Source organism: Canis aureus, chromosome 3, assembly GCF_053574225.1.
Source record: "Canis aureus isolate CA01 chromosome 3, VMU_Caureus_v.1.0, whole genome shotgun sequence".
In the NCBI taxonomy this organism is placed as follows: Eukaryota; Metazoa; Chordata; class Mammalia; order Carnivora; family Canidae; genus Canis; species Canis aureus.
Window position 1 is genome coordinate 31,833,220 of NC_135613.1, and position 26,479 is coordinate 31,859,698.

General features: G+C 51.1%; 1 protein-coding gene and 1 long non-coding RNA gene across 6 annotated transcripts in view; both read right to left on the bottom strand.

Annotated features, from left to right (window-relative positions):
* Positions 1–26,479, bottom strand: part of SKI (SKI proto-oncogene) — a 70,462-nt gene that overhangs the window by 37,556 nt on the left and 6,427 nt on the right. The gene's annotated exons all lie outside the window — the stretch shown is intronic.
* On the bottom strand, positions 5,669–11,061 carry LOC144310521 (uncharacterized). The gene is made up of 3 exons (XR_013376236.1): positions 10,230–11,061; positions 9,165–9,362; positions 5,669–6,092 (listed from the first exon to the last, which is right to left on the bottom strand). It is a non-coding gene; the product is annotated as an uncharacterized LOC144310521 (long non-coding RNA).

Consider the following 26,479-nt stretch of genomic DNA (forward strand, 5'->3'; position numbering starts at 1 on the left):
TCTCTGGTGTGCAGCCTCTGCCCCATGGCTGCTCTGTGGTCACCTGGCACTGCCTGGGGAGGCTGGGCAGGGGGCCTGTGTACTTGAACACAGCTCCCCAGGCAGCACGGACCAATGAGGGTCCCACTGACCCAGCAAAGAGCACAGGCAGACAGTGAACCACACCTTAGCAGTCGAGACGCAGCCAGGGGCTCCTCCCCTCCCAACATGCTGGACACTTGGTCGCCCACTCAGGTACCATTAGCGATCAAAGTCCTGCTCCCCAGCAGGACTCCTGCCCCCTCACTCAGCACCCAAGTGTGCTTGCTCAAGGACTGGACCCGGTACCTGGCTCCAAGTGTCCCGAAAGCCTGGATAAAGGAATGCGGGGCAGGGCGGGAGGTGCGCACTGGGGCAAAGAACAGCGGCGGCAGCAGCAGCGGCAGCTGGGAAAGACCCAGAACATCAGCAGAAATAACATGGTACCAGCTTCCCAGGCCCAAGGCCCTGCCATACAACTGGTTGTCTGAGCTGCAGGCCTGTGCCTGGGAGGTCCAGCAGCTCCGTGGAGTGCCCTCAGAAGGGTCCTGAGTGGCAGTACCCTGGCACACAGTTTGTAGGAATGAGCGACATCCATTGGGAGGCCAGCTGCAGGGCACAGCAGCCATGAACCTGCAAGGTTCGTCCAGGAAGCCAGGGCAGCCACCGTCCCCTCTGTGCCAGAACAGCAGCCACAGAGCACAGAGCTGACCACAGAGCTGAGGCCAGCCCAGGCTGCTTAGAAGAACTTCCAGCCTGAAGTGGCCTCTGATACAAGCTCTGAGCATAAACCAAGGCTTCTATCAAGTCCTCCCAATCATAGGCGGCAGAACCCTGGACCAGCCACCAAGAACTGTCTGGAAGCAGAGTCCATGATTCAACCGAGCACCAAGATGCCCAGGGCATCATGTCCCTGAAGCATGCTGAGGCCCCGCGGGGTCTGAGATGTCGAGAGCCACACAGGGTAGTCCCCTCCTCAGAACAAGCCTTTCTCCTATGGTCTGGCCCAGCACCCTGCTCCTCGCACCCCATGCCTTTCAGATGAGAGCAGAGCAGCACCGACCTGTGGTCCCAGAGCCCCCTTCCCTGAGGTAGCTTGTGAGAACACAGCACCACCCCCCCAGCCTGGCTGAGACCCCAAGCCACTGACCAGCCTCCAGTCCTAAGAGAAGGCTCTGGCTGGACGTGGTATTTCAAGGCCACAATACTCACCCTAGACAATGCAGGTCATTCATACTGCTCTCTGCTACACCCTGAACAGCATCACAAACATGCCACTTCCTCACTCTTAGAGGGAGCACACTGTCTGGCAATTTTTATAAACAAGCTAAAACAGTCAATTCTATCTCTGCTCAAGCTGAATTTTGAGTGGCACTTCAAGGGAAGGGTGAAGACCCTTTCCCCAATAGCCAGCTCCTCAACTGTTAGCATTGTCAGTGCTTACAGATGTCACAGAGAGCTCGTGGACACCAACCCCGGTCTCACAGGTGTCACCACAGCGCAGGGACACAGAGCCTATTTTTGCAGGTGTGACCAAGAGCTCGTGGACATGAGCCTGTTAGCAGACCGGTGAAGTGCTGCCTTGCTGCAGCTGCTGCTCTGAATAGTCAAAATCATGGCACTTTGTTCATAATCAATTCTGACTAAAATTGAAAAGGCAGTAATGAAGATGTTAACAAAACGAATTTAATGCAGCCAAAATTATTGCAAAAAAGAAAACATATCCACTCACAATGGACATGCCAGTCAGCACAATTCAGCGATTTTTTAAAACCTTCTACCTCTGAGCTTGATTTGCTCACCTTCCTTCCTACAGCTGAGATCACCCCCAAGGATCTGTCATTCAAAGTCTTGAGTTATTTTTGCTTTCTGCAGCAGTCACACAGCCATCCTAGAGGGACACACCAGAAAGCCTTTGGTGTGTCCTTTGCAAAGGAGCCTCCCAGGCCACAGATGTCCACATCAAGCAAGAGGACAGCAGCTCTTCTGTTTTTTACCTCACATTTCCAATGTCACTCAAGAGAGCGTATGGTTAGAGAAGTGGAAAGCTGATCTTAGCTGGAGACGGCAATCACACCGGAAGGAGAGGACCCACCTACAGCCAAGACGGTGTCACAGGGGCCAATGACCCCTCCACCTCCCCTGGGGCCTGGAAGCACCAAAACCCAGACAGGGCCCAGGAGCCACCCACCCTCAAGGCACTGGACATCAAGAGACTAAGCACAGGGACCCCTAGACACAGACGCAACCACAGTGAGCCCTCCAACAGCACCAGCCTCCTGCTGCTATGTCTTCGGGGTGGGTGGAATGGCACTGAGAGGCCCCAGGTCTGCCCAGCACAGACCAGCACACACGTGCAAGGAAGGCACATGAGGCCGGGAAAGAATCACCAGGACAATTAGTGGGAGCAGGGCCTGGGGCTCTTACCCAACCCAGTGGCAGGCTGGGAAACCTCTGAATTCATGGGGTCCCAAAATCCTGGGAAGGTTTTGTATAGTATGGGGAATAGTTAGCCCCAGAAAGGGCACTGCTCTGGACCCATGTAACAAATCAAACAAGACCTGTGAGGATCAACTTATCTCCAAATAACTTAATTGCACCTCAGGAGGAATGAAGCTCAAGAAGATTTATAGAAACACAGAAACATTCAGCTCTCAGACATAAATTTCAAAATGTGCACAGCCAAAGAAGCAGGAAAATGTGAACCGTAATGGGAAATATCCATTAAAACTGACCGGAACAGACAAAGATATAACAATTCACAAAGGATGGGGTGCCTGCAGGGCTCAGCCAGTTGAGTATCTGCCTTCAGCTCAGGTCATGATCCCAGGGTCCTGGGATTGAGTCCTGCACCAGGTGCCCTGCTCAGCAAGGAGCCTGCTTCTCCCTCTCCTTCTGCCCCTCCCGCTGCGTGTGTGTGTGTGTGTGTCTTTACTAAATAAATAAAATTTTTAAGAAAGGAATTCACAAAGGATATTAAAACCACTATTTAAGCTGTATTCCACACATTCAACAAGTTAAACAGAGATATGGAAATTCGATGAAGTCCCAAGTCACCCCTGTGGAGATGCATGCTATACCAAATGGGGTGGCAGCAGACATGTGCAGACGACTCTCAAGCTGGAACACACAGCCACAGAAACCCTGAGTAAAGGGGGTGAAGAAGAATGAGAAGAGCACCCATGAGCAGAGGGACCACTTCAAGTACTTGTGTGACCCAGGTGCCCAAGGGCTAGGGGAGAGGAGGGTGCCCAAGTTCCGGGGCGGGAAGAGAGCCTTGAAGAGTAGTGGCCGGGGGCACTCAGGGCTCAGTTGGTAGAGCATCCGACTCTTAGTCTCAGCCTCATGTGTTCAAGATGCACACTGGGTTCTATGCGGGGCACAGAGCCTGCTTAGGAAAAAAAAAAAAAAAGGAAGGAAAGAATGGACAGAAGTTTTCCAAAGAAAAACAATAAACCCCAAAGTCTCATTAACTACCCCCAAACATGTGCAATTTAAAGAGAAGTACAATAATGCACATCAAGATCAAGATGCTCCAAACTAGAGACAAAGCAAAAATCTGAAAAGACGTCACATAAAGAGAAACCAGGACCACAGCAGAACAGCTTCTTTAAAGTATAATAAAGGGACACCTGGGTGGCTCAGCTGTTTAGCACCTGCCTTCTACCCAGTGCGTGATCCTGGGGTCCCAGGATTGAGTCCCGCATCAGGCTCCCTCATGGAGCCTGCTTCTCCTCTGCCTGTGTTTCTGCCTCTCTCTCTCTCTGTTTCTCATGAATAAATAAATAAAATCTTAAAAAAAAAAAGTATCAAAGAAAGAAAAACCTGACAATCTAGAAATCTATACCCACTGCAAATATCTTTCAAAAATTAAGGAAAATGAGGAGGTTTGAGACACACAAACTCACCAACAGCAGACCCACACTCTGGAGTAAGTTGAAGGACACTCTCCAGCAGAACACCACACCCAAATGGACATCCTCATCGACAAGAGGATTAGAGTACCTAGAGTATCAGGGCTGGTGACTATATAGACAAAATGCAAGAAATTGTTCCTTATCACTTCAACACCTTCAAGAAGTACAACTAGTAAGGATGCATTACAGAGCTCACAGGCACTGGTCGAGACCCCTGCATGGTCACCCAGGGGGGTGGGGGGTACTCCAGTCACACTCTTCCAGACAGAGCACTGTGGGCCACTGGGGAGCCAAAGGGATGCACACCACACCGTCTGCTAAGTCCCAGAGGAATCATGAGTACAGCAAACAAGCCTGCAAGGAGAGGGAATGGGATCACAGTGTTTGATTCAGCAAAAGAGAGCAGAAAACCATCAAAAAGACAAAAAATCCAAGCCTAATCTTATTAATAATCATACTAAATGTCATCATATCAACTCCCCAATCACAAGGCAGAGAAAAATGGGTAAGTAAATGAATAAATACAGGCAGAGACTATCAGATCAGACAGAGGAGCCGCTTGTAGCCCACAGGAACCCCATTTTAAAACTAAAGACACACACATACACACACACAAAAACTAAAGACACAGGTTAAAGTAAGAGGATGGAAAGCAGGGCATCCAGTCGCTCAGCTGGGGATGACACATGATTCAGTCTCAGGGTTGTGAGCTCCAACCCCACATTGGGTGCAGAGATTACTTAAAAATAAAATCTTAGGGGCAGCCCGGGTGGCTCAGGGGTCTAGAGCCGCCTTTAGCCCAGGTTGTGATCCTGGAGACCCAGGATCAAGTCCCATGTCTGGCTCCCTGCATGGAGCCTGCTTCTCCCTCTGCCTGTGTCTCTGCTCCCTACCCCCTCGTGTCTCTTGTGGATAAATAAAATCTTTAAAAATAAATACATAAATACATAAATAAAATCTTAAAAAAAAAAAAGGATGGAAACAGATATGCCATGCTCACAAGACTCCAAAGAAAACTAGCTGTATTAATATTAGACAAAGGTTTCAGAGCAAAGAATATTAATCAGGGACAATGCAGAGAATTATATTGATAAAACATCATATAATCAAATACAAATAAAGTATAAACATTAATGCCCCAAATAACAAAGCTACAAAATACACAAGGCAAAAACCAGTATGACTGTACAGAGACAAATTCACAATTACACTACAAGACATCAACCCTCTTCCACCAAAACTGGATAGGGCAATAAACAGAAAATCAGCAAAGATACAACTCCATCATCACCAACCTGACCTGAATAGCATTTACAAAGCTCCCCACTCAGCACAGGTCCTTCTCAGAAGTGCAGAAAACATTCACTAAGAAAGACTATATTCTGGGCTAAATACAAGTCTCAGTACATTTAAAAGGGTCCATATCACAGAGTGTGTCTTCTGACCAAGGTGGAATTCAATTAGAAATCAGTAACAAAGAGATCTCTGGAGAATTCTCAAGTATTGGCAAACTAACACACTTCTAAATAACCCATATGCAAAGAAAAAAATCAAAAGGCAATTATAAAGTATTTGAACTGAATGAAAATGAAAACAGAGCACATCAGAATCTGTGTGAAATCCCAAAAACAGGACTTAGGAGAAAACCAAATATTTCTATCAGAAAACAAGAACAGTCTTAATTTTTTTAAAGATTTATTTATTTATTTATGATAGACATAGAGAAAGAGAGAGAGAGAGAGAGAGAGAGAGAGAGGCAAAGATACAGGAGGAAGGAGAAGCAGGCTCCACGCCAGGAGCCTGATGCAGGACTTGATCCTGGGACCCCAGGACCGCGCCCTGGGCCAAAGGCAGGCGGCTAAACCGCTGAGCCACCCAGGGATCCCCTGAAAACAAAAATAGTTTTAAGTGAATAAATCAGCTTCCAACTTATAAAAATAGCAAAAGGACCAATTCAACCCAAAGCAAAGCCAAAGAAAGGAAATTATAAAGATCAAGACAGAAATCAATGAAGTAGAAAACATTATCAAAATCAGTGAAATCAAAACTGGTTCTCTAAGATCAGTACAAGTGATATGTCTCTTGCTGGACTCATCAGGAAAGAAGAAACGGTCAGCATCAGGACCATGGGGGTGACATCAGCACTCATTTCTGTAGCTGTTTAGAAAAAAAGAAGGGGATATCGTGAAGGACTTCATGACAACAAAGCTGACAACTCAGACTGTGCCATCACTCCCGAACGCACTCTCACACTCTCAAGCAGGGCGGGCAGCAGGGGCGGCCCTGCCTTGTTAAAACCCTCACATAAAGGCCTCCAGACAAGGACGGGCTTCCAAAGGTAAGTGCTACCACGCATTTTTAAAACAAATCTCTTCCAGAAAATTTAAGAGAGAATATTTACTAAATAATTTTATGAATCCAATGTTACTCTGATACTAAAACTAGACAAAAAAACATTAGAAGAACAAAAAACAAAACCAGAAACCACAGACCAATAGCCCTTATGAATATAAATGCAAAAATCATAAACAAAATTTTACCAAGTCAATCTCAACAATATCGTAAAAGGATAACATACTGGGGGGCGCCTGGCAGGCTCACCTGGCAGAGCCTGCAACTCTTCCACACAGAGCTTACAGCTTACTTAAAAAAAAAAAAAAAAAAAAAAAAAAAAAAAAAAAAAAAGACTAATTAATAATGACAACAATAAAATAATAATACACTGGCACCAAAGGAGATCTGTCCCAGGAATGAAAAGTTTACCTGCCATTTAAAATCAGTCAATGTAACTGACTGGGAAAGACATTCATCGTATTAATAATCTCAGTAAATGCAGAAAAGCTTTAACAAAATTTAGCACTCATTCCTGATCAAAAGAAACCAGGAACAGAACAGTAGGGACTCCCTCAGTCCAGTAAGCAGCATCTACCCACAACCAAGCGCACCTGGAGGAGAGCCCACATGCCTGCCATGGACCAGGGGCCAGGCTGGTGGCTTGCACCACCACCACGACCCCCACCAGCACCACACTGTGGACCCATCCCATGCAGCAGGCACCACAGATCCTGGACCTCCAGAAGTAAAGGGAGAGGTCACACTGTCTTTATTATTCACAGGTGGCATTAGTGTCTCTGCAGGGAACAGGTTGGAATCTACAAAAAAAAAGCTGCTAGAATAAGTAAGTTGCCAGGATGCAGGATGCAAGGTCACTATACAAATGTCAACTGTACTAACCAGGAACAGAAATTTTAAAAGTAGTACTACTTTGGGGCACCTGGGGGGCTCAGTAGGCTAAGCATCTATCTTTGGCTCAGGTCGTGATCTTAAGGTCCTGGGATGGAGACTCCAGGCTAGTCAGGGCTCCCTGCTCTGTGGGGGTTCTGCTTCTCCCCATCCCTCGCTCCTCCCCCTCTGCTCATGCCCGCTCTCCATCTTTCTCTCAATAAGTAAACAAAATCTCAAAAAAAGTAGTACTACTTAAAACTTTATTTAAACACCATATGTTAACTAATATTACACTGTACATTTACTAGAATTGAAATAAAAACTTGAAACTACAAAAGAACAGAAACATAAAAAGTAAAAAGCAGTACTGCATACAGTAATACCAAAAAAGAAAAACTTGGTACTAATCCAATAAATCTGACAAAAGGCATCATGGCCTGTGCCCTGAAAACTATGAACTATTGCTAAGAGAAATTTTGAACAACTTAAATAAACAGAGTGGTGCACTTTGATCACAGTTTGGAAAACCCAATACTGTTAAGAAGTCTCTTCTTCCCAAATCCATCTGTAGACCCACCTAAATCCTAATCAAAATTTTAGCAAGATTTTTCTCATCAAAATGACAAACTGATCTGCATATGGAGACACAGAGGGAGCTCCTGTTACCTGACTGCAACAGCTATGAAACTGTAGCAGTCTTGACCAGCAGGGTAGTGATGGAAAGATACACAAACAGATCAAGAGAACACAACAGCATCCAGAAATAAACCTACACACATATGGACAACTGCTTTTTTAACGAAAGGGCAAAGATAATCCACAAAGAGCAGACTTTATAACAAATGGTATTGGAACAACTGGATATCCAGAAGCAAGGGTATGAACGCGGATGCACACCTTGTACCATTCCCCAAAATTAACTCAAGATGGATCAAAGACCTAAATGCAAATCTTTAAGCTACAAAATTTCCAGGAAAAAGCACAGGGGGGGCGAGCTCTGTGATCTGGGTTAGGCAAAGGTCTGTAAGCTAGCACACCACGTTCCAAAACAACTGATACATCGGAGTTGATCAAAATCTTTACATTCAACTCTTCCAAAGATGCTATTAAGAAAGACCAAAGCCTCAGATTGTGGTCTCAAGGTCCTGGCACTGTGTAGGGCTCCCTGCTCAGCAGGGAGTCTGCTTCTCCCTCTGCTCGTTCTCTCTCTCAAATAAATAAAATGTTTAAAAGCAAGCAAGCAAGCTGGAGACGGAAGGAATGTTTGTAAAGCATCAGTGTGAAAGGGGCTTGCATCCAGAACACAGCAATAAGTCTTAAAACTCAACAATAGGAACAATGACTGCTTCAATAACAGGCAAAATTTTGAAGAGACACTTCACCACAGAAGACCTACAGACAGCAAAGAAGCACATGAAGAGAAGCCCAACATGAGTAGTCTTCAGGGAAACACAAATTAGAACCACAATGAGATGCCACCGCACATCCGCTAAAAATAGCTTGGCATTTCCAAAAAGTTCAACATACACCTCCACCCATGCATGACCCAGCCATTCCATTGCAAGGTCTGCTTCCATGGGAACAAAACTCATACGTCCCTACAGAAACCTGCACGTGAATGTCCTAATAGCCAACACCTAGAAATGATCCAATCACTCGGATAGGTGAATGCATAAACACTGAGCAGCAAACCCAGGCAATGGAACACCACCTAGCAGTTAAACACGTGCAACTATGCTGAAGAACCTCAGAATAATTCTGCTGAGTGGAAGAAGACCAAAAACAACCAGAGAGAGAGAAATGTCATTTATATAAAGCTCCAGAGAAGACAAACTCATCTCCAGTGACAGTGCCTGGTGGGGGAGGAGAGGGGCAGGAGGGAGGAATCACAGCAGACACAGGGACACTTTGTGGGTGAGGGACAGGCTCCTTATCGTGACTCCAGTAATGGTTCTACACACGTGCACATTTGTTAAAGTTATCGGACTATAATGTTTTAATTACATGCAGCTTATTATGTTGAGTGTATCTTTAAAAAGCTGTTTTTAGTGATCCCTGGGTGGCACAGTGGTTTAGCGCCTGCCTTTGCGCGATCTGGAGGCGCGATCCTGGAGACCCGGGATCGAATCCCACGTCGGGCTCCCGGTGCGTGGAGCCTGCTTCTCCCTCCGTCTGTCTCTGCCTCTCTCTCTCTGTGTGTGACTATCATAAATAAATAAAAATTTTAAAAAAAAAAGCTGTTTTTAAAAATAACTATACAGCAATTATCCCAACCAGACCCTTTATATTGCAGAATTTATTTGTTCCGTGGTCTTAAACAATTTCCACAGGTCAAGGACAAATGTAAACTAGCAGGATAAGGCCACCGTTTCTTCTATGGTTGATCCCAAACATATCCGTTTCCATCCCATTAAGATTCACAAAAATACAGTAGCACTGCCTTAAAATCATTTCTTTCTCTAGATCAGGAATTGGCAAGCTTTTCCTGTAAAGGGCCAAATCCTAAGTATTTTTAGCTTTGAGGGCCATGCGCTTTCACTCACAACTACTCAAAGCTGCTGCTGTATCACAAAAGCAACCACAAGCAATGTGAACAAAAATGGGCGTGGTCAGGAGCCAATAAAACTTTTATTTACAAAACGGAGTGGGGGTTGGATTTGGCTCAGGGCCCCAGCAGGCAGAGCTGCAGATCAGGGGTTCTTCCAAGAGGTTCCCCACCGTGCAGCAGCATCACCTGGGAACTTGTTAGAAATGTAAGCACTCAGGCCCTACCTCAGACCTAGGAATCAGACACTTTGGAGGTAAATGACCGAGAAGCTACTCATTCTTAAGAATTCTGAAGCTCAGTTTAAGAAACTACTGGCCTAGAAAACCAGCAAGAATGAGGGACTGACCCAAAGCCAAGAACGAAGAAACCAAAGCAAATGTTTGACAGAAAGCTACAGACCACACTTCCCAGAGAAGGTGCCCTGGGCCTTTGGGCAATCAGATAGAACAAAGCCTACTAAGAATTCTCAAGAGAAAAAGTTCCAGACAAGGAGCAAGGATCATGAGACTCTCCCCACAAACCTCTGTGGCTGGTTCTTTTCACTCTTTGACAAAGAGTTTTCAACCTGTTCTAAAAAACAGTTCTAGAATGTCTTAGCTCACATTCCTCCTTCACCCTGCATTCCACTCAACAGAATTTGGAACTTCATCATTGCTTGGGGTGATTAAATCTTACACTGAGGGGCCTGAGTCATTCTTCCAGACGTCATCAAGACCATACCCAGTCACAGACGCAGAGGGCCTTCCAGGACCGTGACTCCCGTGTGGACAGGCACTCACACACACGTGCACACTAGCATGGAATAAGGCATTCCAAGGACACAAACCCAGCTTGTCTGAGGTTACTTCTGGGTAAAAATCACAAATAATTGGCGTTACTCTACTTTCCCTTCAAAGCAGCTCTCTATATCCTTTCTCCCTCAATGCTGAAAATGCCAAAACCTTTTGCGAATCCAGAAAACTCCTCCAGAAAATGTAGTAATTAAAATGCATCATCTGAGGAAAGAACACTAGTTTTAAGATGGAGATGCAAAAATGCTTCCACACTGCACTCCTCGAAAACCGCCAAGGGGGCCTGGCCATCATGGAGGGTGGAGCTGAGGCTCTTGTTTTTGGGGTTCTGTGTTTGAGCCTCATGCTGGGTACAGCTTTGCTTAAAAATAACATCTTCAATGTTAAAAAAAAAAAAAAAAATCTCCCGAAGCTCTGCTCCTCCATGACGGAGGAACCAAGTTAATGAGCACATGTGAGGGCAGGAAGCGGCCAGGAGGAGAGCAGGCTGAGGTTGAAGGGCAGCAGAGAAAGACCCCTAGGAACCAGAAGGGACAGCTCAGGACATGGAGATGTCTGTCAAGAGGAGGGTTCAAGAGAGCAAAATCGGGGACCAGCCTGCAAGTCAGGCATCAAGCACAGAGAAAGCAGAGCTCAGAACAAAGCAAAAGTAGGATTTTTGAGGAAACCACCGTTAACACCCCTGGGGATGCAGGCGAGATCACACAGCCACGACACACAAACAGGTGAAAGCATTTATAAAAGAAACAACAACAAAAAAAAGGACATCTCAGAAATTACAAATGAAATCACAAAATCTGAAAGCAGACAAGAAAACAGTCTGGTGATAAAGCTGAGGAAGGCCCTGAAGAGACCAGAACAAGAAGGCAGGCGCCCCCAGGGGCGGCGAGCTGGAGGCGCTCCCAAGGGCAGGAGACAGGAACCAAAGGCCCAGGAAGATCCCCAACACCACCCCAGCGGGGGCTGGCCTCCTAGGGGCTGGGGAAGCCCCCTGTGCACTGTCCAGGCACCGGGGCCAGAGGAAAGCAGATGGGCGGGCTGCTCACCAAGTCTGGAGCAGTGAGGCCTCCCAGGAGGGCCAAGGCCAGAGGTGGAGGAGCGAGAGGCGCCCAACTCCCAGGTCTGGGGTGCTGGGAGAGAGCCAGGTGGGAACGAGGGCCCCGAAGCGTGTCGGATGGGGAGCCAAGTCAGCAGTTGGGTGCCAGCCTGGGGTGAATGTGGCCACACAGTGAAGGCTGGTGTCGTCAAACATGAGACACGATGGTGTGGGCAGGCCGGGGTTGCAGGGGGCTAGCAGCTAGGGCGGTGACAGAAACAGGAGGTCCACAGGAGAAACCGTGAACAACAGGAAGTCCCTGCCCAAGGACAGCACGGGGAGGCCTGGTTTGTGCCATCTACCCTGCAGCTATAGACCTGGGCTTAAGCAGCAACAAAGGGGAAGGGAGCGCCCACACAGAGGGGACATCGGCCCGTGTCTCCGTCCCTCAACAAAGTGGACCACACCAAGCAGCCCCACAGAAGGGAGCACACGCAAGGTTCAAGAGTCTGCTCCCATGCCCAGGGGCGCTGAGCCCATCCCCAGGGGCAGCAGTGACAGCCAGGTGGTGTATTTTCAACATGTCCGGACTGAGTATCGAGTATATTAAAATGAAAAGCAGCCAGATAAAGATCTAAATGGGGTCTTGAGCATTCCATCTGGTCATTTCAGGATGAGGCAGCATCACTGCAGGGTCACTCAAGGGACAGGGAAGGGATGAGATGGGCCTCTGTGGGGCGAGCATCTCTGCAGCACCCATGACCAAGGAGATGATGGGGAGGGGCACTGCTATGCTGTAGGGTGAAGCAGAAAGGCCTCTTCCATCAGCACCCACACCGGGCATCCCCCACCCCCACCCCCCGTCACTGGGCTCACAGAGGCTCATCTTGGGGCATAGGGACCAGGCAGAGGGCAAGGCCCATGTGCTGCAGTGGGACGGACCAGGGCCCAGCCCACCGGCACTCCAAGCAGGCACATCCAGCTAGGCTATGGCCTAATCCACACAGCAGACCTTCCCGACTTCAGAAGCATCTGCAGATGAATGAGCACATACCCAAGAGGACCCAGAGAAATCCACCAAGCCACCTAGAGGCAGGCCACTTACAAATGGACCCAGGGTGTCTGAAACCGAGAACACACAGCACAGCTCGGGGCAGCTCCAGACCCTTGAAGGCACTCAAACACTACGGGACTGCAGCTCCAAAGGAGAAGCAGGGTGGCCTCTGCCTCCTCTGTCACAGCCAGGGTCTCCCAGGGCCCAAAAAAGTGTCCAGCTGTCTGTGTTCTCAGCACCTCCAGGAGAGGCCCTTCCCAGACTGCAGTGCGGTGAGCTCCACAAAGCATAGTTCCCACCCTCGGTGAGGGCAAGGCCACACCAACAGGATGGCAGCCCACGTGTGGTGCCTGGGGGACCTGGGATGATTCCCCAGTCAGAGCAAACCCCTCAATGTGGATCAACAGGGTATTGGCATGACTCATGAGGATGAAGCATCTAGAAAAATGGAGAGGCTTCCCAGCAGTCAGCGCTCTATCTGTGATATCTACTCCGGTCCACAATGTGCAGGGACCGCCAGCGCCAATGCTGGCTGAAGCCTCTGCTGGCAGCTGACTGCCTCTCCACCCCCCCAGCACCCTACCCCCCCCCAAACAGCCACCTGGAAGCTGAGTTTACTTCCCACTGAGGCATGGGTTCCCTAGGCTGCAGCCCCGTAAACGTCTGAACCAAGGCCTCAGTGCAACATGTGCCACATGGACCCTCACACCCAGGCGGGGCTGCGAGGGGGCAGGCACATGTGCTCACAGCACCAGGCTGGGGGTAAGGGCAGAGGAACGCCCTGGGGGGCCAGCCACTCCCTCCCATCCCCTCCCACCACGTCCCTGCAGACAGCAGGTGCTGTGCACCAGCAGCTCCTGTCTCCTCATCCCTCCTGGAAAACCTGCTCCTGCCTCTGCCTCCACAGCTATGGGTATGTGCACACAGGGTGAGAGCGCAAGCCTCAGGACGGAGTGTTGCGTGTGCAAAGGGTTTGGAAGAACTGAGGTTCACACAGCTTCCTCAAAGTATTCATCTGAGGACAGACCTGGGCTCACAAGGTCCTCTTCCCTGCACAGAAAGCCCAGCCCCTGGGGCACCAACCAAGGATACAGAAAACCCCAAGGCCCAGCATGGCCACAGGAGCTTCCATGAAGGGAGGACTTGGGAGTAGGAGGCCTGGATGCATTCTTGGCCCTGACACCAGTCACACACACTCTCGCTGACCGTGGAAGCGGGTCCCCAGGGTACAGGCTGCGCCCGGGAGGCCAAGGGTGCTAGCACAGGGTCTGGGATCCTGGGGGTCCTCCCCAGCTGCTGCGAGCTATAGGGCACCCCACACACACACCCTAGAGCAGGAGTCCCTACTCTAAAAACACACTCATCCTTTTCAGGGCTGCTGAAAATCCATCGACCTTTGCTGGTTTGTTTTTTACCTTGTGGGGCTTCCAGAAATCAGAGCTTAGGTAAGATTCGTTTTAAAAGTGAATATAGGGACACCTGGGTGGCTCAGGGATTGAGCGTCTGCCTTTGGCTCAGGTCATGATCCCAGGAACCTGGGATCAAGTCCTACATTGAGCTCCCTGCAGGGAGCCTGCTTCTCCCTCTGCCTGTGTCTCTGTGTCTCTCATGAATAAATAAAATAAAATCTTTTAAATAGATGAATGAATAAGTAAATCAATAAATAACAGTGAACATAAAAGGGTGCCTGGGGGGCTCAGTCGGTTGAGTGTCCAACTCTTGATTTTGGCTCAGGTCATGACTTCAGGATGGTGGGATCGAGCCCCTCCTAGTCACCCCTCATCAGGCTGCATGGTCAGCAGAGTCTACAAGAGATTCCCTCCCTCCGTCTCCCTCTGCCCCTCCTCTGTTGCCTGCATGCACTCTCTCTCAAATAAATAAATGATACCAAAATTGAAAAAAAAAATTGGAGAGGACGACAGTTTCAATCCTCTCATTCCAACCCAAACCAACATGCCAAGCATCTGAAGGATGCCATGCCCAGCCCTGGAGTCTCTTCCCTCTGACTGCACTGGCCACGCAGGACGCCATAGCCCCAGGGGGGCCGGGCTCCCGGTAAGCCTCCGGGCCAGGATTGAGTCCTGGAGAACATTCTGAGTAAGGAAGAAGGCGAGGGACCATGTGCCACAGCCTTTCCGGGTCCAGATGACCGAGGCACAGACACAGGGACAGGGAAATGTCAACAGACACAACGCCATGGGGGGCTCCAGAGCCAGGAGCCAGAGAAAACTATGGTACGGAAGGAAGCAGCTTGGTTTCTATAAATGACCTACAGCAGAGAGCTGCGGGGAAACGGCTGATGTCCCCACCATCCCCGCCGCCCTGCTTGGGAGGAGGACAGGTCCCATCCAGGGCTGGATCTCCAGGCGTTGGACCTCCCCTGCTGACCAGGGTCCCTAGGGCCCAGGGCAGGAACGCACCCACAGTCATGAGGTGTGCGAGGGGCTGAGACAGTCACCAGGAAAGTGAGAGACTGAAGGAGAAAACATGGGCCACCCTGATGGTCAACAGCAGGAGGGTCTGCAGGACGAGGCAGGGATGTTGAACCCACTGGCAGTTCATCACAGGAGATGCTGACGAAGTCCAAAGTCCTCAACAAATTACTTATTAACCATGGAGTAAAAGGCAGACCCCACCCACATGCAAGATCAAAGTTCCCGGCCTGAGAAGGGCCGGGTGGTGTCCAGCCTCTGGCCAGCATGCTGGGGAGGATGCAGCACCAGGCTCGGACCCAATGCTGTCCCTACATACAATCAGGGGGCGCGACAGGCACTGGGACCAGAGGCACAACCCACAGGATGGCCCCATGCCCTCCCAACCCACTGATGTATGACGGAGGAACCCCAAAGGGAAGCAGCTCAGGGACGAAGGTGCGTCCCAGTGGGTCCTGGGCAGGACAGGGCTGCAGGCTGCTCTATGCTGGTCACCATGCCGTGCCAACACCAGAACGCCCTCATTCTCAGGAAACATACACCGAAGACACACACTCTCAACATGGCAAGGCGTCCACGACAGGGAACCTTGGTGAGCGCTGCTCTTATGACTCCACTGGGTGTCTGAAGACTTTTCACAATAAAAAATCCAAAGCTGAGGAAAAGCGGCAGGCTTACAGACAGGCTGATTCATGCTCCTCCATCAGCCACCCCCAAGAGGAGGACACACAGGCACACTTGTGGGCACATACCAAGAAGGGATCTCAGGTACCCTGGGGATGGCCCTGCAGGTGCCACATATGAACCTGGGGATGTGCAGGACAACGAGCTCCCTCAATACCTGAGCCCACTTAGTGCTTTTTCTAAAACACACAGCCAAAAGCATCTGAAATGAAACAGCAGCATGACACCTAACTCCAAAAATCCCAAATTTGGGGAATCAATAATAAACCCTACAGAATTTTGGGACCATAACAAACCCTAGTTATAAAAACTGGTATCAAATTCCAGTTCGATTCTCTGCTACAACGACCCAGAAACCCAACATGCCTGTGCACCTGGACCAAGGTAGCAAGACGGTAGGGAGAAGCCCTGTGGGTCCAATCAGGCCCGTGGAGCACAGAACCAAGTTCCTGTGACCCTGGGCCCTGGCCAAGGCACACGACGACTGCTGAAGTCAGTTCCATGAGCCAGTTTCACCAGCTCTTCACCCAACGTGAGCAGGACAGGGCACCGCAGCTCTCAAAGGTGGTTCTCTACTCACTGTCTTGTTTTCATTTTCTGAGAAACCTCACTTTTCCAGATAAGAATTGCTCAGGAGTCAGGGCACCTGGCTGGCTCAGTCAGTACAGCATGAGACTCCTGATCTTGGGGTCATGAGTTCAACCCCTGCATTGGACATGGAGCTCACTAAAAAAAAAAAATTCACTCTGGGGTCAGTTTTACCTGGTTCAGATCAAGGCTGAGTTTACCACTGTTGGCTCAATTACCAAAATCACTGTTCCAAGAATTATCAAAGGTTGTCCCACTTGAAAAACACATCCTACCAGCCTTCTCTGAAATAGAACTCAGGCCTACCCTCCTGCCAGAAGTCATCTAAAGATGGAAGGTGACATGAGCCCATCACCAGGCACTGCCTACAGCACGTCTGTATACAGCCAACCTCACCCTCCCAGGCCTAGCATGCATGGCGCCCAGAAGCCTGGGACAGCCTCAGCCTGGGCCCCCCAGGGCTTCCAGGACAGTGGCAGCCCCAGCACCCCAGTTGGTGAGTCGGGGACCCTGTGGACTCGACCACACAGAGGCCCAGGTCAGACACTCCATCAAAGGCTCTGCAGTGGACACCACCCCTTATAAATCAGCTGAGACTCTGAAGTCTAGGGAGGAGCAGAGCCAGCAGAGAGTTACCAACAATGGACAGCATGGGCCCCACACAGACATGCCCACCATGGGCACAGGAAGCCTCCGTGCCTGGCACGCCCTGTGTGCTCTGCTCACAGCACCTGCTGGCGTCCGTCCGACTGGCCCAGCTGGCTGTGAGGAGAGCCACCACACCAGCCTTTGTGTGCCCACATGTGGCCCTGACTGGGCCCCTGGGACAGCTCGTCAGCCCAGACTGCCTCCTTTCAGATGCCCAGAGGCTTTGGGAAGAGAAGACGACTTGAACTGGCGGGTGCCAATCTGCACAGCACGGCACTCTCATCATGCACTACAGTCACGTAAACGGAGACCCAGGGAAGTGGCAAGAGCTAGGGCCTAGGCCCAGGGACCACCTGTGAAGCTCTGCTGTCTCTCTCAATTTCTAGAAACTCCTACTTGACCAGAAATACCAAAGAGCTGGAGTGACTGCAGCTTGCATAGAGAAGGCGAGGGAAAAAAAACAGGGTAATTAACTTGAGACTCAGGGACAGCGGTATTGTCCTCTCATGGTGAGCAGCACACAAGGCGGACAAGTGGCTGCGGACAGATATGCAATTCTGGTTTTCTTCAACCCAAACACAAAGAGCCATCCTCACTGACATGGTCACAGGGCCCCCCCACCCAGGCTCTCACTGCCAGGCCTTCCTTCTGCCCAGCACCTAGCACAAGGAACCCAGCAGTACCTGCAGAACAAACACCAAGGATCCTCTCATCCAGACCACCCGCGCCCTCGCTAATACAGACAGAAAGGCAGAACTGTCACCTGGACCAGGAATTGCAGGTCCCTCAGCTCCAAGCCTGTTCCTGATGCAGAGGGCCAACACAAGGTATCTGGCAACCAAATAATGGGAATGGCTGTTGGCAGGTGAGTCACCAGCTTGGTCTGTGTAGCCTCAGGGATGGGGACACAGGCAGGAGGAGCAGCACGTGTTCTAGCCTAGGCAACCTCCCAGCCCTGGGGCTACTCTGGGACCTCAAGCCAATACCCCCTAAGAGGCAGGGGGCCAGGCGCTCTGGGGCTCTGGAAAAGGGACATGGTGACACCCTCCAGCCTCACAGCCACAGTCACTTACACACTCTCCCTCCACAAGGTGCCAGAATACAACAACAGCATGTGGCTCCTGTGGAGGACCAGCATACCCCAGGCCACCTGTCACCCCCAGACTCCTGGAACCAACAGAAGCAAACTAACGCACACCACGGCCCAGAATAGGCCTGGACCTCAAAGCCTGCATGAAAGGGGCGGGAGCCACATAGACTCCCACCCAGCTCATAAGAAATGACATTTCCAAGGTGCAGAGAGAAAGCAAAGTGGCTGGGGTCCCATACGTGTGCTCCCCAAACTCCCAACTGTCCTGAAGCTGAGCTGGACTTGGCTGCAGAGCCATCATGCACATCCTGAGGCCACCCTTGGCTCACAGGTGCCCATCTCCTTTCATCCTGCCACCCAAGAGCAGTGCAAGCTTCTTTCCTCCTACTCTCTGGGCCAAGTCAGGGTCAAGCTTGTGCCCAAGCTGTCTGGTGTCTCCTCACTCTGGGTCCCTTATGCTACCCGCCCTTGGTAATGAGAGTAAAAGGAAGGCAGATCTTTGGTGGTGAGAAGCATCATTTTCAGTGAACACATTTCTGTCTTCAAGAACTTTCTCCATAAACCAGCAGGGCACAAACTTAAGAAAGAGAGGAGGGGGCGCCTGGGGGGGCTCAGCTAAGCATCTGCCTTTATCTCAGGTCATGATCCCAGGGTCATGGGATCCAGCCCTACATCAGGCTCCCCACTCACTGTGGAGTCTGCTGGAGATTCTCTCCCTCTGCCCCTCCCCCTACTCACAAACTCCCACTCCAACTTGCATACTCTTTCTCCCTAAAAATAAATATAGCTTTAAAAATTAAAAAAAAGAAAGAGGAAAAGTGTGTGCCAGGCTTGTCCAGCCACCCCTCAGAGCCTGTGGCCCTCTGGTTGCCCTTCCCTATCCCCAGGCTGTGGCCCAGACTTCTGTCCCCAGCTTGGCCCTGGTCAAGGTCCACACACACCTGTGCTGCAGCTCTCACACAGGCTTCTCCAGGAGGCAAGGGCAGCTTTTGGCACAGTAGGCAACATGGGGTCGCCAGCCCACCAGACTGACCCTGAGGCCCTGTGCAAATTCTCTCTCCTGGTTGCCACAGGCTGGGCACACAGTAGGGCTCATAATAAAATGACATCCACGATTGGATGTGTCTGCCACTGTGCTCCCACCATGAGACTTGCTCCCCTAATGATACAGCCCCTCACCCCAGCAGGTCACTGTTAACCTCTCAATCCGGCCGCAACCTCTGTCTGGGTGCTAGATTCTCCATGGCACCCAGGATTTCCTGCTAAAAAAGATGGATCTCCAGGGGCCCCTGGGTGGCTTAATTGGCTAAGCATCCAACTATTGGTCTTAGCTCAGGCCTGGATCTCAGGCTTGTGAGTTCAGTCCCTGAGTTGGGCTCCACGATGGGTGTGGAAACTACATTAAAAAAAGGGGGGGGGGATCCCTGGGTGGCACAGCGGTTTAGCGCCTGCCTTTGGCCCAGGGCGCGATCCTGGAGACCCAGGATCGAATCCCACATCGGGATCCTGGTGCATGGAGCCTGCTTCTCCCTCTGCCTGTGTCTCTGCCTCCCTCTCTCTCTCTCTCTCTCTCTCTCTCTCTCTGTGACTATCATAAATAAATAAAAAATTTAAAAAATGTTTAAAAAAAAGGGTAACTTTGATTATTAAAAAGGAAAAACTTTTAAAAAGGGGGGGGGGGATTTCCAGCATAGAGAGGAGATACCCCTGTCCCTAATGTACCAGAGGGATGGCTAAGCCCCACTCCATGCCACAGACAGAACAGAATACCACTACCACACCGTCGCTTACCACAGTATAGTAAGATTAACATTCAGAACACACATAAACAGCCCGATTCAGAAAAGGACAAAGGGGGGCACCTGATGGCTCAATCAGCTGGGTGTCTGCCTTGGGCTGTGGTCAAGATCTCCTGGTCTTAGGATCAAGTCCCACGCCCCATGAGTGGGAAGCCCGTTTCCCTCCCCCTGCTTGTGCACCTGCATGCAATCTAATAAATAAAATCTTTAAAAATAAAAACAAAAAAAGGACAAAGACCTTGAACACTTTCCCAAAGATGACATCCACATGGCTAACAGGCATACAAGACATTCAACATCATTCATCATCAGGGAAATGCAAATCAGCGCAACACAAGACTACCTGACACTCATCAGGATGGCCACCTTATAGATTCCTGGGTGGCTCAGTGGTTTAGTGCCTACCTTTGGCTCAGGGCATGATCCTGGAGTCCCAGGATCAAGTCCCGCATCAGGCTCCCTGCATGGAGCCTGCTTCTCCCTCTGCTTGTGTCTCTGTCTCTTTCTCTCTGTGTCTCTCATGAATAAATAAATAAAATCTTTAAAAAAATCTTTTAAAAATTTTGAAAAAGGATGGCCACCATTTCTAAAACACAGAAAACACAAAAACGAGCATCCTTAGCAAGAATGTGGAGAAACAGAAACCCTCATGCACTGTTGGTGGGAATGCAAAATGGCACAGCCAGTGTGGGAAACAGGATGGCAGTTCCACAAAAAATTCACGATTATGGTAAGATGCAGAGATTCTCCTGCAGGGTATATGGCCAAAAGTTGAAAGCAGGGTGTCAGAGATCTGCACACCCATGTTCAAAGTTACATTTACAAGAGCTAAGATATGGAAGCAACTGAAGTATTCATGACCATCTAAATGGATAAATAAAAATGAGGTCCATTCATATGACAGAACATTCCACAGCCTTAGGAAGGGAATGCTAGCACCCAGTCCAACTTGGAACAGATCCTGGTGAAATAAGCCAGAAACAAAGGGGCAAACCCTACAGGATTCTACTTACAGCAGGTCCCTAAAGAAGTCAGAGACAGAAAAAGAGAAAGGTGGGTGCCAGAAGCTGGAATAGGGAGCGTTGGAGAGCAAGTGTTTCACACAGACAGGGTTTCAGTTGGGAAGAGGCAAAAAACCCTAGAAATGAGACTTCTCCAAGAAACTCACCCCCATCTGACCTCACCCAGGCCCAAGGAGATAGACTTACATCAAGAGCTGACCTCAGCCACCACGGGAGACAGGACCTGCCCCCCCACCCCCACCCCAGAAGGGGGCTGCCTGGCCGCTGGAGCCATGGCAGGAAACGATTCAGCGTGGTCTAGACGTCCTCTGATGCCATCACTTCACCCCTGGCCCATGCTCCAGACACACAGATGTACATGGACCAACAGCAATCTGCAACTCTTACACCCAGGCGTCCAGGTGGGAAGCCAGAATGTCCACCAACACAAGAATAGGGACAGGCTGGCATGCTCACAGCTGAGCTGCACAGCCACGGGGCTGCATGCAGGAGGGACGAGGGTACCTGGGTGAGAGCCCAGACGAGCATGACTGACAGGGCCAGGCCAGCTATGCTGGGACACAGGTCCACACACAGGAGGATGTGGAGGGCGTCCCCTGGAGGTCACAATGGAAGGGGACTCAGGCATAGCGCCTTCCTTAGCCTGGGTGGGGACAAAGCAGGTGGCAGCCAGTATGCACCAGCAGTCCGTGCTCTTCCATGTCGCTGCACTGAGGCTTCTGTGATGCATTCGTGGCAAGATGCTCCCTAAAGCACCACTCAGAGTAACAAAATACAGCACATGCCCCAGATGTTAAACTCCAGGACCCTCAATACTACATATACTTGAAAACACTGGGTATGCAGGCACATGCGCAGACACATACACACCAACACACACATGCACAGAAGGCCTGTCACCCAGGAGCCGTGGTGGCCCTACATCCTGCAAAGCAACCGCAGAAGAGCCATTTGGGAGACTGCAGGGATCTGAACACAGACTGGTTACCAACTGGCGGGAAGGAGCTCCCGTTACTGTCTGGTACTGATGGCACCAGGGTCACAACTTCGTACAACTCTGGATATGTTAGATATATAAATGCTGAGCTATGAAACAAGATGCAAGGAGGGAGAAATCACATGAACCCGAATGAGTAAGATGCTGGTAGCTGCTGGGACAGGATGCAGGGGCTGTGCCTATCAGTCTCCTGATCTCAGCATCAGCTTGAAATTTCCCATCCTAACTGCGTTTTCATAAATCCAGACACATCCTGATGACACTGAAAGAAACACCACCCCTTCTCTGGCCCTGTCAGGGGGCAGGGACAGGGGAACTCCCACCATCATGGTGCTGGGAGCGACAGGAAGGGATCCTTGTAGCCTTCCTGGACCTCTGCTCCACACGTCTAGTGGAGTCTGAGCAACAAAGGCAGAGGCATCAGAGGCGCCACCAAGGTTCTGCAGTCCCCTGGCCCAGCTCCCCAGTGCTGCCTGTACCCCTTCCCTAACCCTCCGGCTCCTCACACATGCCTACAGGACCACAATGGCCAAGGTTCCAAAAGGCTGGAGCCACAGGGATGGCAGGCCACACTGTAGGGCTGCCTGGCTGGGTCCCTGCTGTTGTCCTCAGCCCCCAAGGATCACAGAGAGAACCAAGACACAAGCCTTTGTCACAGAGATGGAGAGGAAACAGATCTACCAAAGAAATCACAGTTCAAACATAAATGTTTAAATGAGAAAATAAAGAACCTATCTGTTCAAGATGTCGAGCCTGGTAATCAGGTAATTAAATCTAGGGGTGCACTGATATCACAGAGGGACCCCTCAGTAACACAAGACCATCTCAACAGCAGTGACAGGGAAATTAAGCAAGTCCCCAATAAAAGGGACAGAAGCAACACAAACCCAGCAAGAAGGGACACGTGTGCTGAACCCCCATTGGGCAGCAGCGAATGTCCACAGGATGGACACCACACTCTGGCTTGGGGGGCGGAGGGGTGCAGGAGAGAAAGCTTCCTGCTAATGGCCAGGAAGGAACTTCAAAGTTCAGAATTCCCCAAGGCCTTCAAGGAGGCATCAAGGACCAGGATGTGCACTGTGGCGACACAGGGACCCAGGCCCACAGATCACAGGCACTTCAAGGCACAGAGGCCTATAGCCGCTGGCCCTCTGGGGTCCCCTCAGTCGCAACCCTCCTGACCTCTGTTCCAGGGGCAGGTACACCACCCTGGCCCTGGATGTTGCCATGGGGTCCTGGACTGGAGTTAGGAGCCCACGACCACTGCCAGCCTGCACTCCAGGAAACACGAACATGTCATCCCCTGTTGAGCCACACTGAGGCAACCCACAGGCTTACCTTGCTCTTACAGCTTAAAGAGCTTCCTAAATTGAGACAAAATCGACCAAGGTCAGGCGGGCTGGGCGACACTTTCTGCATACAAGAATGTTAAAAAAAAAAAAAAATCACAGTTTTGATAGTTCTGCAAAAAAAACTTAGCAAATTTACAACAAAACTGTCAAGTAATTAAGGCAAGGCACTTCACACATGAACTTAAACTGCTAATTAAAATCCCCTCGCTTAATTGACTACATTTGCATATCATTCAACTTGGGAGCATAATTTTTTTAATGGTTTGGGCAACACAGTTGTAACGCCAGGAAGCAGCGAGGCAGCAGGTAAGGCGGAGCCAGCAGCACCCACCGCACACACGCGTCCACACACAGCCACCCGCATGCATCTAGGCCGGGCAAGTAGTGCTGCAGCCTGACACCGCACAGACTTCGCCTGGCCTGGGGGGTCACCCACCCCACCAGGGCCAGCCAGCCTGGGGCAGACTCCTCGCTTCCTCGCTGCAGCCTGGGCCCCCCCAATCCAGGCGGGAAGGAAGAGAGTTCTCAGCATGGAGATCCCACTGGGGCTGGGGCTGCTGACAGTAAGTACCTCCCTGCCACCCAGCACCTCTGCCCTCAACCTCCCCAGTGGGGAACCCCCAGCAGATTCCAGAACCATAGGAGGGACTTGCGTACCTGTCCCTTCTCCTGGGAGAAGGTCTGTCAGCTTCCCCAGCAGCACTCCTGACTGCCTCCTCCTTCCGCGGTTCCTCCACATGCTCACTGAGTGCCAGCCCTGTCACTCCCTGTGCCCAGGGGGCCAGCCAGCGCTCAAGCACAGGGGAGGGCAGATGCTGAAACCAGCACGGCAAGAGGAACTCAGATGACCAGAGCAGCTTAGGGATCCAGAGCAGGCACCACAAAGCCCAGGCAGGTGAGAGGGCCATGGGTCTTTCAAACGGGTTTGTGCATCCCCTCCAGCGCAGGGCCAACACAAGGACCACAGACCCACATAAAGACCCCGCACAGGGGTCTGCAGGGGCAACAGTTACTTCTTGTTCTGACAGTGTCAGTGCAGCAGGGATGGGACTGGACAGGAGAACATCAAGCCATCAGAAGCATCCAGGGGGACGGGCAGACAGCAGGGACTGTGCCTGAACAGTATAGTTATGCAGAGGGAGGACCACAGGGGGACCAGGAGCGCTCTAAGAACCGCCAATGCCACATGCAGAAGCAGCTCCAACAGCATACTTCAGGTCTGGGTACTCAGAGACAGTGAGATTGGGTGTGAAAAGTGAGCACACTCTAGGGGGAATGGGGCATGGCCTAGTACCAGCTTGCCCATCCCTGCTACCTCCTTCAGGGAGGCCTCACCTACCCGCCATGCCAGAGCCACAAACTGCCACCGTGGGGCTGGGATCATGAAAAGAACACTTAGTGAACAGGCGTGGACAAGGCATGAGAAGTTGGCTAGAATGCAGATCTGGCCCCCATAACAGGTACTCACAGGTCATCCAGACACCCCCAGCCTCACACGCAGGCAGGCTGCCCGCCTCACTGGTGCTGGGGTCCCTGTGGGCTGCAGGTGCTGGGTGTGGCTGTGCTCACCCACAGTGTGTGGGGTCCCTTCCTGCACACAAAGCAGGGCAGAGCTTCAGTTGCCCCTTAATCCAAGCTGCACAGCCCAGCTGGGAAGAGGAGGGCACAGAGGACAACCAGGCCCAGGTTCCAAGCAGGTCTCCAGATAGCAAGTCACAACCAACGGGTTCCTATGATGATGCAGCCAGCAGTTCCTCTGGGGCAGAGGAACAACCTGACACCCAGCAGAGGACCCCAAAACCACCCATTGCCCTCACTAACATGCTTCCGGCGTGCTCAGCCCTGTTCCTACACACAATCTCATCCTGCAGGTTCAGACCCAGGAGCTGGAACACACGGCTGAGCTGCCACTGTGTGACTGTCACCCCCACTTGCCACCACACATGTGGACTCAGGTCAGGCCAGGAGGGAGAAGAGCCACACCAGAACCTCACTGGCCCCCAGGGCTCTCAGACCACCATGACTTGGCTAACCCTCAGGGCAGGATGAGTCCCTGGCCAGGGCTTCCCCCCAGGCAGCAGCTGTGGAGCCAGCCTCCCACCCTCCACAGAGGTGTTTCTCTGTAGCTATGACACCCTGGGTCCCACCAGAAGCCTATTCTCAACAAGAGAGGTTTCTCTCAAAGCACGAGCTAAAATCCCAGTACAAGCCAAATCAAGGCAGGCACCACAGCTGGGTTCTTCCAGCCCCAGAGCCAAAGCTGAGAATACTTTCATTCCACAGCAGGAGCCAAGCATCTGGGTTCAAACCAGGCCTAGGGCACCTGCCACCTTCTTCAAAACACACAACACAGCCAGGAGGACACCTCGGGGACATTACATGGTCCTGAGAAAGTTCCTCCACCTTTCCTCTTCTAGCTGTCAAGAGCAGAGCTGCCCAGAAACCCCCAACAACTAGTGATTTCATGCCTGTGTGACTCATTCAAGGAGTATTTGTTCTGGGCCCGGAACTGGGGACCCAGCCGTGACCAACCTGCCCCCTCCACAAGGCTGACAACACAACCGCAAACACACAAATCCCAGGCCCACCGCAATGAGGGCAGCCCAGAGTACCAAGACCGCGGGAAGGCAGGCCGACCACTGTGGGCTGCGCAGCCCGGAGGCTCATGCCGAGACTTCCTGAATCACTACCTAGAGCTGCAAAATCAAGAAGTCGTGGCGTCCTTTGATTCCTTCTAAGTCAAAACAGTAAAATCAGATAAAATACAAATGCCGCGCACCAAGCCCTGGGTTGTTTCCAGGCTCGTGCCAAGACCCCTTTCGAAGCCTCCCATCTGTTTCAGCAGCACGGAAGACACAAGGATTACCCACAGGAATGAGAACTTGTCACCAAGAGCAGAGCAGCACACAGGACACCCGCTGTGGGGAGCGGGCAGCCAGAGAGCTGCCCCCACGCAGATGCCCCATCTACCCTGGTCCTGCTCACGTGATTCTCGCCTCCACCATCTCCTGTCGCTCTCATACCCGAGTCCGGATCCTTCCGTTAGTAAGTAGACACTAGCAGTGGGGAGTCCCAGAACTAGACCCCCTCCCACCACCCCTCACCCCCACCTCCCAAACTCAGTGACCCAGAAGTCCCTCCACCTCGTTGACCCTCTGCAGTGACGCTGCCTGGAGACCCTAAAACTGAGAAGGCAGCCAACAGGCATCCAGGCTGTTCTCCAGAATTGTACCCTCTCTTCACAGAAGAGCGGCATGAGAGCTGCCGCTGAGCCCACT